A 16,038-nucleotide genomic window follows, 5' to 3' on the forward strand; every position below is an offset into this window, starting at 1 on the left:
ATACGTTCAAAAATATCATTAACAAAACTGTTCATGATACTCATAGCTTTACTAGAGATACCAGTATCAGGATGCACTTGTTTTAATACTTTGTAAATGTAAATTGCATATGATTCCTTGCGCTTCCTCTTCTTTTTCTTATCACTCTTTGATATATTTTTTTGAGCTTTGCCAGCTTTTTTTGCTGCTTTTCCACTTGTTTTTGGTGGCATTGTTACAAACAATTAATATACACAGATAGTTACAGAACACCAGTCAGTATATGTATGAGCGTGTCGTGTATACAACTAGCGTATTATATACGCGAAGATGGATATAACAATAAAAATGAATACTACTCTCTGATTGGCTAAAAATAATACTATAAGGTGATTGGTTTATTTTTAAAGTTTTATATTTTATAAATATTATAAATTAAAATACCCAAATAACATTTTAAACATTTATGTTACAATCCCCGTAACGTACACATCTGTGTGATTATATTTACAAAAAAAAATATTAATTAAATAAATTTATTCGCTATGTCTGGACGAGGTAAAGGTGGTAAAGTAAAGGGAAAGGCAAAGTCAAGATCAAGCCGAGCAGGATTACAATTTCCTGTTGGAAGAATTCACAGATTATTACGAAAAGGAAATTATGCTGAACGAGTAGGTGCTGGTGCCCCAGTATATTTGGCTGCTGTTATGGAATATTTGGCTGCAGAAGTTCTCGAGTTAGCTGGTAATGCTGCCCGTGATAACAAAAAAACACGTATCATTCCACGTCATTTACAATTGGCAATTCGTAATGATGAAGAATTAAATAAATTATTATCTGGTGTAACAATTGCTCAAGGTGGTGTATTACCAAACATTCAAGCAGTGTTATTACCAAAGAAAACTGAAAAGAAAGCATAAATTAAAAACATTGCATTAATTTTTATAATAATAATACATCGATCATAGGCCTTTTAATAAAAGGCCACAAATTTATTTAAAATAAGAGTAAAAATTATTTTTATAAATAATATATTATAATATTTTTTTAAAGAATCAATTTAAATAATTATAAATTAATGATTCTTTTTTTTTTTTTCTTTTTTTATATGTTATTATGGAAATAATTCATCATATTATGATGACATTTAGGTAACATATTATAAGAATATTCATAAAATATTATCAAAATAATATTGTATTATGATGATATTTAGACAAAATATTATAAGAATATACACAAAATATTATCAAAATAATATCATTAGATAACAAAACTGTTCATGATACTCATACCTTTACTAGAGATAAAAGTATCAGGATGCACTTGTATTAATACATATTATCACAACATCACAAAATATTTTTTAAAAGGAAAAATTTTTTTAAAATTATTATAAAATTTGATTGAATTAAATTTCAATTTATTTTTTTAATAATTAAAGAAAAAAAAAAAACAAAGCATATAAACTTTCTATTGAAAATGTTATTTTAAACTAGATGGCCAAGTGAACTTCGTTACACAAACAATATATGACGTATTCGTTATTTAAATAATCAGTATCCTTTGATATTATATCAATACGTTACTCTCTTCTTTTGATACATATTAATAAAATTTCAATTTATAAGATTTTATGTCAATTATATAAATAATATTATAAATTTTCTAAATACATAAGTTAAGTAACAAAAAATTTGAATAACAAGATAAATTTATATATTATGTTTTAATACTCGATACTATAATATATCGCATCCGTTACCAATTATTCGGTATCCTTTGATTTATACACAGAATGAACTAAAAATATATATCAAATTTATTTTATTTATTTATATATTTAATATTATTATTATTATTTTATATTACAAAGTTTCTTAACGAAGCTTACAATGATTTCTCATATCGTACTTAACAAAATTATTTAGATCATATAAAATTTAAATTGTTAAAAAATTTGTATATTTATTATTATTATTATTTATTTTTATTAAAATTACATAACATAAAATTAATAATATTTTAATAATTATATAAATTAATTCTTATTTAAAATAATCTTATATTAATCTCAACAAATACTCTAATAATATATTTTGTCATAAATTTTTTTATATTTAAAATAAATATTATAATATATAAATACTTATATCAGTATAAAATTTCTTTATATAATATGAAAAAATTAATTTAATAGTTAATTATTGATATTAATGCATAAATAAAAGTATTTTCTAATGAAATATATTTTGTCAATGTTCGATTAACACATTTCATAATAATACGTTTTCATTATTGACAAAAAAAGTTTTTCTAAAAATGAAATCTTATACTATAATATATATATTTATATATTAAATTTTTTAATTATTTATATACTAATAATTTATAATAAATCGATATTAAATAAAAAATAAAAATATATACTTTTTAAGTTTACCTTAAAAATATTATTGTTTTGTATGATTGAAATAATTAATATTAAACTATGTTTATTAATAATTGTTAATAAAAAAATTAAATATATTTTAATTTATAAAATAAATATTATTATTAAATTTATAATTTATTATTTTATATATTATAGAAATTGAAAAAATAAATCATGTTTACTACGACAGTAAATTAGAAATACTATTTAATTTTTATGTGTTTTCTACATGGTACTTTGACTTACATAGGGACTTATATTATTGTGAATAATGATATAATTGAAAACCTTTATTTTTTATTTGATAGAATTATTATATTTTATCATTTAAATATTTATAATAAATACATTATTTTTATAAAGTAAAAAAATATGGCCGAAGAAAATTCTACAGCTGTTGCAGCAACTGCGGTTACTGCTGCTTCTACAACACCAACAAAAAAAGCAACAGCTTCTGGTGCTAAACGTACAAAACAACATTCAAAACCAACACATCCACGTACATCAGAAATGGTTGTTAACGCAATTAAAAATTTAAAAGAACGTGGTGGTTCATCATTACAAGCAATTAAAAAATATTTAGCTGCAAATTATAAAGTGGATTCTGATAAAATTTCACCATTTATTAAAAAATATTTAAAAGCTGCTGTAACTGAGGGAGCCTTGGTACAAACTAAAGGTAAAGGTGCATCTGGTTCATTCAAATTGGCTGCTTCCGCTTCATCTAATTCTTCAGCTAAATCAAAAGTATCCAAAAAAGAAAGTGGAGCAAAAGGTTCAGCAAAGAGTGCTAAAAGTAAACGGGCACCAAAAGAAAAGAAAGCCACAACTACATCATTGGCAGCCAAAAAGCCTAAAGCAAAAAAAGCGACTCCATCATCATCAACTGCTGCTAAAAAAGTTACTGCAAAATCATCAGCGGCATCAAAAAAAGCACCAGTTAAAGCAAAACCAGCAAAAAGTACAAAATCCGCTGCCAAAAGTAGCCCTGCTCGTAAACCGAAAGCACCAAAAGCTAAGAAAGCTTCTGTTGCCAAATCATCTCCTACAAAAATTAAAAAAGCAGCACCAAAAAAGAAATGATCTGTTACTTTAATAATATATTGAAATATTTCATTATTTTTGCTAAAAAATGAAAATAACATAGGCCTTAATACAGGCCACAAATTAATATTTGATAAGAGTAAATTATTTTTTGTATAAATATTTTATAAAATAATAGTTAAGAAACATTTGCCACAGTCAGTACCACGGATGGGTGGCCACTTGAGAATACTGTGTGCGGTTGCATTTTTATTTAAAATATATGGTATAATATAAATAAGTATATATTTAAATTGATTACTTCATTGAAAATTTTAATAATATACTTTAATATTAATGATATTTATGAAAAATATATATTTGTAAAAATTTTCATTTATTACTGGCAACAGCCATACCACGTTGAAAACACCGGTTCTCGTCCGATCACCGAAGTTAAGCAACATTGGGCACAGTCAGTACTTGGATGGGTGACCGCTTGGGAACACTGTGTGCGGTTGCCTTTTTATATTAAAAATATAAATTATTTTTCTTCTTTTCTTTTTTTTTACACACCATATATAAATATATGTTATTTAGAAATGTAAACCTTTTATATTATTCGTCAACAAATAAATATTATTTTTTGTATAAAATTTTATTGCATTTATAACTCATATCATGGTTACTTTAAAGCGAGAAGTTTTTTTAATATTTCAAATGAATATAAAATAATATAAATTTTATGAAATTTATTTATTTTTAGAAATAGCAATCGCTTATAATTATAACAAAATTTTAATAATGTTTAATTTTATTTCAATAATATTATATATATATATATATATATATATTTTTTAATAAAAATAATATACTCTTATTTAATAATATATGTTGGTCCTATATATAGGACCGAAAATATTTCTTATTTGTTTTTTTTTTTTTTAAATTGTCATTTAAAACGCTTATGCACGTTCTCCACGAATACGTCTTGCCAATTGTATATCCTTAGGCATAATTGTAACACGCTTTGCATGAATTGCGCATAAATTGGTATCTTCAAATAAACCTACTAAATAGGCTTCACTAGCTTCTTGTAATGCCATAACAGCTGAACTTTGGAAACGTAAATCGGTTTTAAAATCTTGTGCAATTTCACGTACTAAACGTTGGAATGGTAATTTACGAATTAACAATTCAGTACTTTTTTGATAACGACGAATTTCTCGTAAAGCTACTGTACCAGGACGATATCTGTGTGGTTTTTTTACTCCACCAGTTGCTGGTGCACTTTTACGTGCAGCTTTCGTTGCTAATTGTTTTCTTGGTGCTTTACCACCAGTTGATTTACGTGCAGTTTGCTTGGTTCTAGCCATTTTCAAATAATAATGTTTTTACAAAAAAACACACAATTTTAAAAATTATATTCGACAATTTGATACTACAAAGTCAAATGTTTAAATGCGAAATAAATGTGTTGTATTTATATTTATATGAAATTTCAAAATTTTTGTTGTCATATCCTATTGGATAGCTATCAGAGTATGGACTAATCAAATTGTATAGGCGTGGCTTAAAAAATCTTTAATGCTTTATATAAAAAGGCACAATTGTACCGGCGCTCACATACATTACAATACTTGTGAGGTTAACACACGTGTTATCCGTTCGTTAAAATATTGTAAATAATTTTTTATTAAAATGACTGGCAGAGGAAAAGGTGGAAAGGGTCTTGGAAAAGGGGGTGCAAAACGTCATAGAAAAGTTTTGCGTGATAATATCCAAGGTATTACAAAACCTGCAATTCGTCGTTTAGCACGACGAGGTGGAGTAAAACGTATCTCTGGTTTAATTTATGAAGAAACACGTGGTGTACTTAAAGTATTCCTTGAAAATGTTATTCGGGATGCTGTTACATATACTGAACACGCAAAACGTAAAACAGTTACAGCTATGGATGTTGTATATGCATTAAAACGACAAGGTCGTACTTTGTATGGTTTTGGAGGTTAAGAAAATATAATAATTTACTTAAAATATTTAGTAAATTTATTAAAGAATATTTAATACATCCGATAAATTTAAACAGGCTTTCCTTTTTGGGAAGCCACTAATTTTATTTATATAAGAGTAAATAAATTTGTTAATAAATATAACATATTATATAATTTGTTTACAACAAATTATTTTGTTTATAACATACATTACCAAATATTTTTATTTATTTTTTTTTTTTTTATTGTAATATATCTGCAATAATAAATTATAATTTGTATATTATCTATTTTATTTTACAATAACTTATTGAATTTTTGAAAAAATTTTATTATAAATTAATATACTATTATATTTTTTATATATACAAGTTAAGAGTAACAAGTATCGATAGGAGATTATCGAATTTATAACTAATAAAACATTTCGCCTTAATCAAAGAAAATAAAGATTTTGCTATACCATTTTTTATACTTTCAATAAATAATTTATTATTAAATTTTTATTATTTCATTTATTTTTTAAAATTATTAAAAATATTTTTCTAATAATTATAAGCGTACATAAACAAGTAGTAAATGTAAAATGAAAATAATAAAGGTAATGTAATGCATTTGCATTACACTGATTTACGATATATATTCCGCGATATCCTTTATTATATTTAAAATTAATAATATTGATATACTAATAATAGATATATTCAAGCTATTAATATATAAAATTTTATATTAAATATGATATTAATAATTGTTTATTTTATTTTTTTGTATATATAAAAATAATTTACTCTTATTTAAAAAATTTGATGGCTCTCTTAAAAAGAGAGCCGTTTTTATATGTTGATGTATTTTTATGTTATCAATTAAATAATATTTTCGATTTATTTATTTTGAACTTGTATATTTTGTAACAGCTTTAGTACCTTCACTAACAGCGTGCTTTGCCAATTCACCAGGTAATAATAATCGAACTGCGGTTTGAATTTCCCGACTTGTGATTGTTGAACGTTTATTATAATGTGCTAAACGTGATGCTTCAGCAGCAATACGTTCAAAAATATCATTAACAAAACTGTTCATGATACTCATAGCTTTACTAGAGATACCAGTATCAGGATGCACTTGTTTTAATACTTTGTAAATGTAAATTGCATATGATTCCTTGCGCTTCCTCTTCTTTTTCTTATCACTCTTTGATATATTTTTTTGAGCTTTGCCAGCTTTTTTTGCTGCTTTTCCACTTGTTTTTGGTGGCATTGTTACAAACAATTAATATACACAGATAGTTACAGAACACCAGTCAGTATATGTATGAGCGTGTCGTGTATACAACTAGCGTATTATATACGCGAAGATGGATATAACAATAAAAATGAATACTACTCTCTGATTGGCTAAAAATAATACTATAAGGTGATTGGTTTATTTTTAAAGTTTTATATTTTATAAATATTATAAATTAAAATACCCAAATAACATTTTAAACATTTATGTTACAATCCCCGTAACGTACACATCTGTGTGATTATATTTACAAAAAAAAATATTAATTAAATAAATTTATTCGCTATGTCTGGACGAGGTAAAGGTGGTAAAGTAAAGGGAAAGGCAAAGTCAAGATCAAGCCGAGCAGGATTACAATTTCCTGTTGGAAGAATTCACAGATTATTACGAAAAGGAAATTATGCTGAACGAGTAGGTGCTGGTGCCCCAGTATATTTGGCTGCTGTTATGGAATATTTGGCTGCAGAAGTTCTCGAGTTAGCTGGTAATGCTGCCCGTGATAACAAAAAAACACGTATCATTCCACGTCATTTACAATTGGCAATTCGTAATGATGAAGAATTAAATAAATTATTATCTGGTGTAACAATTGCTCAAGGTGGTGTATTACCAAACATTCAAGCAGTGTTATTACCAAAGAAAACTGAAAAGAAAGCATAAATTAAAAACATTGCATTAATTTTTATAATAATAATACATCGATCATAGGCCTTTTAATAAAAGGCCACAAATTTATTTAAAATAAGAGTAAAAATTATTTTTATAAATAATATATTATAATATTTTTTTAAAGAATCAATTTAAATAATTATAAATTAATGATTCTTTTTTTTTTTTTCTTTTTTTATATGTTATTATGGAAATAATTCATCATATTATGATGACATTTAGGTAACATATTATAAGAATATTCATAAAATATTATCAAAATAATATTGTATTATGATGATATTTAGACAAAATATTATAAGAATATACACAAAATATTATCAAAATAATATCATTAGATAACAAAACTGTTCATGATACTCATACCTTTACTAGAGATAAAAGTATCAGGATGCACTTGTATTAATACATATTATCACAACATCACAAAATATTTTTTAAAAGGAAAAATTTTTTTAAAATTATTATAAAATTTGATTGAATTAAATTTCAATTTATTTTTTTAATAATTAAAGAAAAAAAAAAAACAAAGCATATAAACTTTCTATTGAAAATGTTATTTTAAACTAGATGGCCAAGTGAACTTCGTTACACAAACAATATATGACGTATTCGTTATTTAAATAATCAGTATCCTTTGATATTATATCAATACGTTACTCTCTTCTTTTGATACATATTAATAAAATTTCAATTTATAAGATTTTATGTCAATTATATAAATAATATTATAAATTTTCTAAATACATAAGTTAAGTAACAAAAAATTTGAATAACAAGATAAATTTATATATTATGTTTTAATACTCGATACTATAATATATCGCATCCGTTACCAATTATTCGGTATCCTTTGATTTATACACAGAATGAACTAAAAATATATATCAAATTTATTTTATTTATTTATATATTTAATATTATTATTATTATTTTATATTACAAAGTTTCTTAACGAAGCTTACAATGATTTCTCATATCGTACTTAACAAAATTATTTAGATCATATAAAATTTAAATTGTTAAAAAATTTGTATATTTATTATTATTATTATTTATTTTTATTAAAATTACATAACATAAAATTAATAATATTTTAATAATTATATAAATTAATTCTTATTTAAAATAATCTTATATTAATCTCAACAAATACTCTAATAATATATTTTGTCATAAATTTTTTTATATTTAAAATAAATATTATAATATATAAATACTTATATCAGTATAAAATTTCTTTATATAATTATGAAAAAATTAATTTAATAGTTAATTATTGATATTAATGCATAAATAAAAGTATTTTCTAATGAAATATATTTTGTCAATGTTCGATTAACACATTTCATAATAATACGTTTTCATTATTGACAAAAAAAGTTTTTCTAAAAATGAAATCTTATACTATAATATATATATTTATATATTAAATTTTTTAATTATTTATATACTAATAATTTATAATAAATCGATATTAAATAAAAAATAAAAATATATACTTTTTAAGTTTACCTTAAAAATATTATTGTTTTGTATGATTGAAATAATTAATATTAAACTATGTTTATTAATAATTGTTAATAAAAAAATTAAATATATTTTAATTTATAAAATAAATATTATTATTAAATTTATAATTTATTATTTTATATATTATAGAAATTGAAAAAATAAATCATGTTTACTACGACAGTAAATTAGAAATACTATTTAATTTTTATGTGTTTTCTACATGGTACTTTGACTTACATAGGGACTTATATTATTGTGAATAATGATATAATTGAAAACCTTTATTTTTTATTTGATAGAATTATTATATTTTATCATTTAAATATTTATAATAAATACATTATTTTTATAAAGTAAAAAAATATGGCCGAAGAAAATTCTACAGCTGTTGCAGCAACTGCGGTTACTGCTGCTTCTACAACACCAACAAAAAAAGCAACAGCTTCTGGTGCTAAACGTACAAAACAACATTCAAAACCAACACATCCACGTACATCAGAAATGGTTGTTAACGCAATTAAAAATTTAAAAGAACGTGGTGGTTCATCATTACAAGCAATTAAAAAATATTTAGCTGCAAATTATAAAGTGGATTCTGATAAAATTTCACCATTTATTAAAAAATATTTAAAAGCTGCTGTAACTGAGGGAGCCTTGGTACAAACTAAAGGTAAAGGTGCATCTGGTTCATTCAAATTGGCTGCTTCCGCTTCATCTAATTCTTCAGCTAAATCAAAAGTATCCAAAAAAGAAAGTGGAGCAAAAGGTTCAGCAAAGAGTGCTAAAAGTAAACGGGCACCAAAAGAAAAGAAAGCCACAACTACATCATTGGCAGCCAAAAAGCCTAAAGCAAAAAAAGCGACTCCATCATCATCAACTGCTGCTAAAAAAGTTACTGCAAAATCATCAGCGGCATCAAAAAAAGCACCAGTTAAAGCAAAACCAGCAAAAAGTACAAAATCCGCTGCCAAAAGTAGCCCTGCTCGTAAACCGAAAGCACCAAAAGCTAAGAAAGCTTCTGTTGCCAAATCATCTCCTACAAAAATTAAAAAAGCAGCACCAAAAAAGAAATGCTCTGTTACTTTAATAATATATTGAAATATTTCATTATTTTTGCTAAAAAATGAAAATAACATAGGCCTTAATACAGGCCACAAATTAATATTTGATAAGAGTAAATTATTTTTTGTATAAATATTTTATAAAATAATAGTTAAGAAACATTTGCCACAGTCAGTACCACGGATGGGTGGCCACTTGAGAATACTGTGTGCGGTTGCATTTTTATTTAAAATATATGGTATAATAAATAAGTATATATTTAAATTGATTACTTCATTGAAAATTTTAATAATATACTTTAATATTAATGATATTTATGAAAAATATATATTTGTAAAAATTTTCATTTATTACTGGCAACAGCCATACCACGTTGAAAACACCGGTTCTCGTCCGATCACCGAAGTTAAGCAACATTGGGCACAGTCAGTACTTGGATGGGTGACCGCTTGGGAACACTGTGTGCGGTTGCCTTTTTATATTAAAAATATAAATTATTTTTCTTCTTTTCTTTTTTTTTACACACCATATATAAATATATGTTATTTAGAAATGTAAACCTTTTATATTATTCGTCAACAAATAAATATTATTTTTTGTATAAAATTTTATTGCATTTATAACTCATATCATGGTTACTTTAAAGCGAGAAGTTTTTTTAATATTTCAAATGAATATAAAATAATATAAATTTTATGAAATTTATTTATTTTTAGAAATAGCAATCGCTTATAATTATAACAAAATTTTAATAATGTTTAATTTTATTTCAATAATTTATATATATATATATATATATATATATTTTTTAATAAAAATAATATACTCTTATTTAATAATATATGTTGGTCCTATATATAGGACCGAAAATATTTCTTATTTGTTTTTTTTTTTTTTAAATTGTCATTTAAAACGCTTATGCACGTTCTCCACGAATACGTCTTGCCAATTGTATATCCTTAGGCATAATTGTAACACGCTTTGCATGAATTGCGCATAAATTGGTATCTTCAAATAAACCTACTAAATAGGCTTCACTAGCTTCTTGTAATGCCATAACAGCTGAACTTTGGAAACGTAAATCGGTTTTAAAATCTTGTGCAATTTCACGTACTAAACGTTGGAATGGTAATTTACGAATTAACAATTCAGTACTTTTTTGATAACGACGAATTTCTCGTAAAGCTACTGTACCAGGACGATATCTGTGTGGTTTTTTTACTCCACCAGTTGCTGGTGCACTTTTACGTGCAGCTTTCGTTGCTAATTGTTTTCTTGGTGCTTTACCACCAGTTGATTTACGTGCAGTTTGCTTGGTTCTAGCCATTTTCAAATAATAATGTTTTTACAAAAAAACACACAATTTTAAAAATTATATTCGACAATTTGATACTACAAAGTCAAATGTTTAAATGCGAAATAAATGTGTTGTATTTATATTTATATGAAATTTCAAAATTTTTGTTGTCATATCCTATTGGATAGCTATCAGAGTATGGACTAATCAAATTGTATAGGCGTGGCTTAAAAAATCTTTAATGCTTTATATAAAAAGGCACAATTGTACCGGCGCTCACATACATTACAATACTTGTGAGGTTAACACACGTGTTATCCGTTCGTTAAAATATTGTAAATAATTTTTTATTAAAATGACTGGCAGAGGAAAAGGTGGAAAGGGTCTTGGAAAAGGGGGTGCAAAACGTCATAGAAAAGTTTTGCGTGATAATATCCAAGGTATTACAAAACCTGCAATTCGTCGTTTAGCACGACGAGGTGGAGTAAAACGTATCTCTGGTTTAATTTATGAAGAAACACGTGGTGTACTTAAAGTATTCCTTGAAAATGTTATTCGGGATGCTGTTACATATACTGAACACGCAAAACGTAAAACAGTTACAGCTATGGATGTTGTATATGCATTAAAACGACAAGGTCGTACTTTGTATGGTTTTGGAGGTTAAGAAAATATAATAATTTACTTAAAATATTTAGTAAATTTATTAAAGAATATTTAATACATCCGATAAATTTAAACAGGCTTTCCTTTTTTGGGAAGCCACTAATTTTATTTATATAAGAGTAAATAAATTTGTTAATAAATATAACATATTATATAATTTGTTTACAACAAATTATTTTGTTTATAACATACATTACCAAATATTTTTATTTATTTTTTTTTTTTTTATTGTAATATATCTGCAATAATAAATTATAATTTGTATATTATCTATTTTATTTTACAATAACTTATTGAATTTTTGAAAAAATTTTATTATAAATTAATATACTATTATATTTTTTATATATACAAGTTAAGAGTAACAAGTATCGATAGGAGATTATCGAATTTATAACTAATAAAACATTTCGCCTTAATCAAAGAAAATAAAGATTTTGCTATACCATTTTTTATACTTTCAATAAATAATTTATTATTAAATTTTTATTATTTCATTTATTTTTTAAAATTATTAAAAATATTTTTCTAATAATTATAAGCGTACATAAACAAGTAGTAAATGTAAAATGAAAATAATAAAGGTAATGTAATGCATTTGCATTACACTGATTTACGATATATATTCCGCGATATCCTTTATTATATTTAAAATTAATAATATTGATATACTAATAATAGATATATTCAAGCTATTAATATATAAAATTTTATATTAAATATGATATTAATAATTGTTTATTTTATTTTTTTGTATATATAAAAATAATTTACTCTTATTTAAAAAATTTGATGGCTCTCTTAAAAAGAGAGCCGTTTTTATATGTTGATGTATTTTTATGTTATCAATTAAATAATATTTTCGATTTATTTATTTTGAACTTGTATATTTTGTAACAGCTTTAGTACCTTCACTAACAGCGTGCTTTGCCAATTCACCAGGTAATAATAATCGAACTGCGGTTTGAATTTCCCGACTTGTGATTGTTGAACGTTTATTATAATGTGCTAAACGTGATGCTTCAGCAGCAATACGTTCAAAAATATCATTAACAAAACTGTTCATGATACTCATAGCTTTACTAGAGATACCAGTATCAGGATGCACTTGTTTTAATACTTTGTAAATGTAAATTGCATATGATTCCTTGCGCTTCCTCTTCTTTTTCTTATCACTCTTTGATATATTTTTTTGAGCTTTGCCAGCTTTTTTTGCTGCTTTTCCACTTGTTTTTGGTGGCATTGTTACAAACAATTAATATACACAGATAGTTACAGAACACCAGTCAGTATATGTATGAGCGTGTCGTGTATACAACTAGCGTATTATATACGCGAAGATGGATATAACAATAAAAATGAATACTACTCTCTGATTGGCTAAAAATAATACTATAAGGTGATTGGTTTATTTTTAAAGTTTTATATTTTATAAATATTATAAATTAAAATACCCAAATAACATTTTAAACATTTATGTTACAATCCCCGTAACGTACACATCTGTGTGATTATATTTACAAAAAAAAATATTAATTAAATAAATTTATTCGCTATGTCTGGACGAGGTAAAGGTGGTAAAGTAAAGGGAAAGGCAAAGTCAAGATCAAGCCGAGCAGGATTACAATTTCCTGTTGGAAGAATTCACAGATTATTACGAAAAGGAAATTATGCTGAACGAGTAGGTGCTGGTGCCCCAGTATATTTGGCTGCTGTTATGGAATATTTGGCTGCAGAAGTTCTCGAGTTAGCTGGTAATGCTGCCCGTGATAACAAAAAAACACGTATCATTCCACGTCATTTACAATTGGCAATTCGTAATGATGAAGAATTAAATAAATTATTATCTGGTGTAACAATTGCTCAAGGTGGTGTATTACCAAACATTCAAGCAGTGTTATTACCAAAGAAAACTGAAAAGAAAGCATAAATTAAAAACATTGCATTAATTTTTATAATAATAATACATCGATCATAGGCCTTTTAATAAAAGGCCACAAATTTATTTAAAATAAGAGTAAAAATTATTTTTATAAATAATATATTATAATATTTTTTTAAAGAATCAATTTAAATAATTATAAATTAATGATTCTTTTTTTTTTTTTCTTTTTTTATATGTTATTATGGAAATAATTCATCATATTATGATGACATTTAGGTAACATATTATAAGAATATTCATAAAATATTATCAAAATAATATTGTATTATGATGATATTTAGACAAAATATTATAAGAATATACACAAAATATTATCAAAATAATATCATTAGATAACAAAACTGTTCATGATACTCATACCTTTACTAGAGATAAAAGTATCAGGATGCACTTGTATTAATACATATTATCACAACATCACAAAATATTTTTTAAAAGGAAAAATTTTTTTAAAATTATTATAAAATTTGATTGAATTAAATTTCAATTTATTTTTTTAATAATTAAAGAAAAAAAAAAAACAAAGCATATAAACTTTCTATTGAAAATGTTATTTTAAACTAGATGGCCAAGTGAACTTCGTTACACAAACAATATATGACGTATTCGTTATTTAAATAATCAGTATCCTTTGATATTATATCAATACGTTACTCTCTTCTTTTGATACATATTAATAAAATTTCAATTTATAAGATTTTATGTCAATTATATAAATAATATTATAAATTTTCTAAATACATAAGTTAAGTAACAAAAAATTTGAATAACAAGATAAATTTATATATTATGTTTTAATACTCGATACTATAATATATCGCATCCGTTACCAATTATTCGGTATCCTTTGATTTATACACAGAATGAACTAAAAATATATATCAAATTTATTTTATTTATTTATATATTTAATATTATTATTATTATTTTATATTACAAAGTTTCTTAACGAAGCTTACAATGATTTCTCATATCGTACTTAACAAAATTATTTAGATCATATAAAATTTAAATTGTTAAAAAATTTGTATATTTATTATTATTATTATTTATTTTTATTAAAATTACATAACATAAAATTAATAATATTTTAATAATTATATAAATTAATTCTTATTTAAAATAATCTTATATTAATCTCAACAAATACTCTAATAATATATTTTGTCATAAATTTTTTTATATTTAAAATAAATATTATAATATATAAATACTTATATCAGTATAAAATTTCTTTATATAATTATGAAAAAATTAATTTAATAGTTAATTATTGATATTAATGCATAAATAAAAGTATTTTCTAATGAAATATATTTTGTCAATGTTCGATTAACACATTTCATAATAATACGTTTTCATTATTGACAAAAAAAGTTTTTCTAAAAATGAAATCTTATACTATAATATATATATTTATATATTAAATTTTTTAATTATTTATATACTAATAATTTATAATAAATCGATATTAAATAAAAAATAAAAATATATACTTTTTAAGTTTACCTTAAAAATATTATTGTTTTGTATGATTGAAATAATTAATATTAAACTATGTTTATTAATAATTGTTAATAAAAAAATTAAATATATTTTAATTTATAAAATAAATATTATTATTAAATTTATAATTTATTATTTTATATATTATAGAAATTGAAAAAATAAATCATGTTTACTACGACAGTAAATTAGAAATACTATTTAATTTTTATGTGTTTTCTACATGGTACTTTGACTTACATAGGGACTTATATTATTGTGAATAATGATATAATTGAAAACCTTTATTTTTTATTTGATAGAATTATTATATTTTATCATTTAAATATTTATAATAAATACATTATTTTTATAAAGTAAAAAAATATGGCCGAAGAAAATTCTACAGCTGTTGCAGCAACTGCGGTTACTGCTGCTTCTACAACACCAACAAAAAAAGCAACAGCTTCTGGTGCTAAACGTACAAAACAACATTCAAAACCAACACATCCACGTACATCAGAAATGGTTGTTAACGCAATTAAAAATTTAAAAGAACGTGGTGGTTCATCATTACAAGCAATTAAAAAATATTTAGCTGCAAATTATAAAGTGGATTCTGATAAAATTTCACCATTTATTAAAAAATATTTAAAAGCTGCTGTAACTGAGGGAGCCTTGG

At 23.5% G+C, this 16,038-nt stretch overlaps 2 non-coding genes across 2 annotated transcripts; both read left to right on the forward strand.

The window, feature by feature from the left end:
* The first annotated feature begins 3,841 nt into the window (after positions 1-3,841).
* LOC123303636 lies at positions 3,842-3,960 on the forward strand. Its single transcript, XR_006535740.1, has one exon. It is a non-coding gene; the product is annotated as a 5S ribosomal RNA (ribosomal RNA).
* A 6,358-nt stretch (positions 3,961-10,318) lies between these two features.
* LOC123303637 lies at positions 10,319-10,437 on the forward strand. The gene has a single exon (XR_006535741.1). It is a non-coding gene; the product is annotated as a 5S ribosomal RNA (ribosomal RNA).
* The last annotated feature ends 5,601 nt before the right edge of the window (positions 10,438-16,038 follow it).

The sequence above is a fragment of the Chrysoperla carnea genome, assembly GCF_905475395.1.
Source record: "Chrysoperla carnea chromosome X unlocalized genomic scaffold, inChrCarn1.1 SUPER_X_unloc_111, whole genome shotgun sequence".
NCBI lineage: Eukaryota > Metazoa > Arthropoda > Insecta > Neuroptera > Chrysopidae > Chrysoperla > Chrysoperla carnea.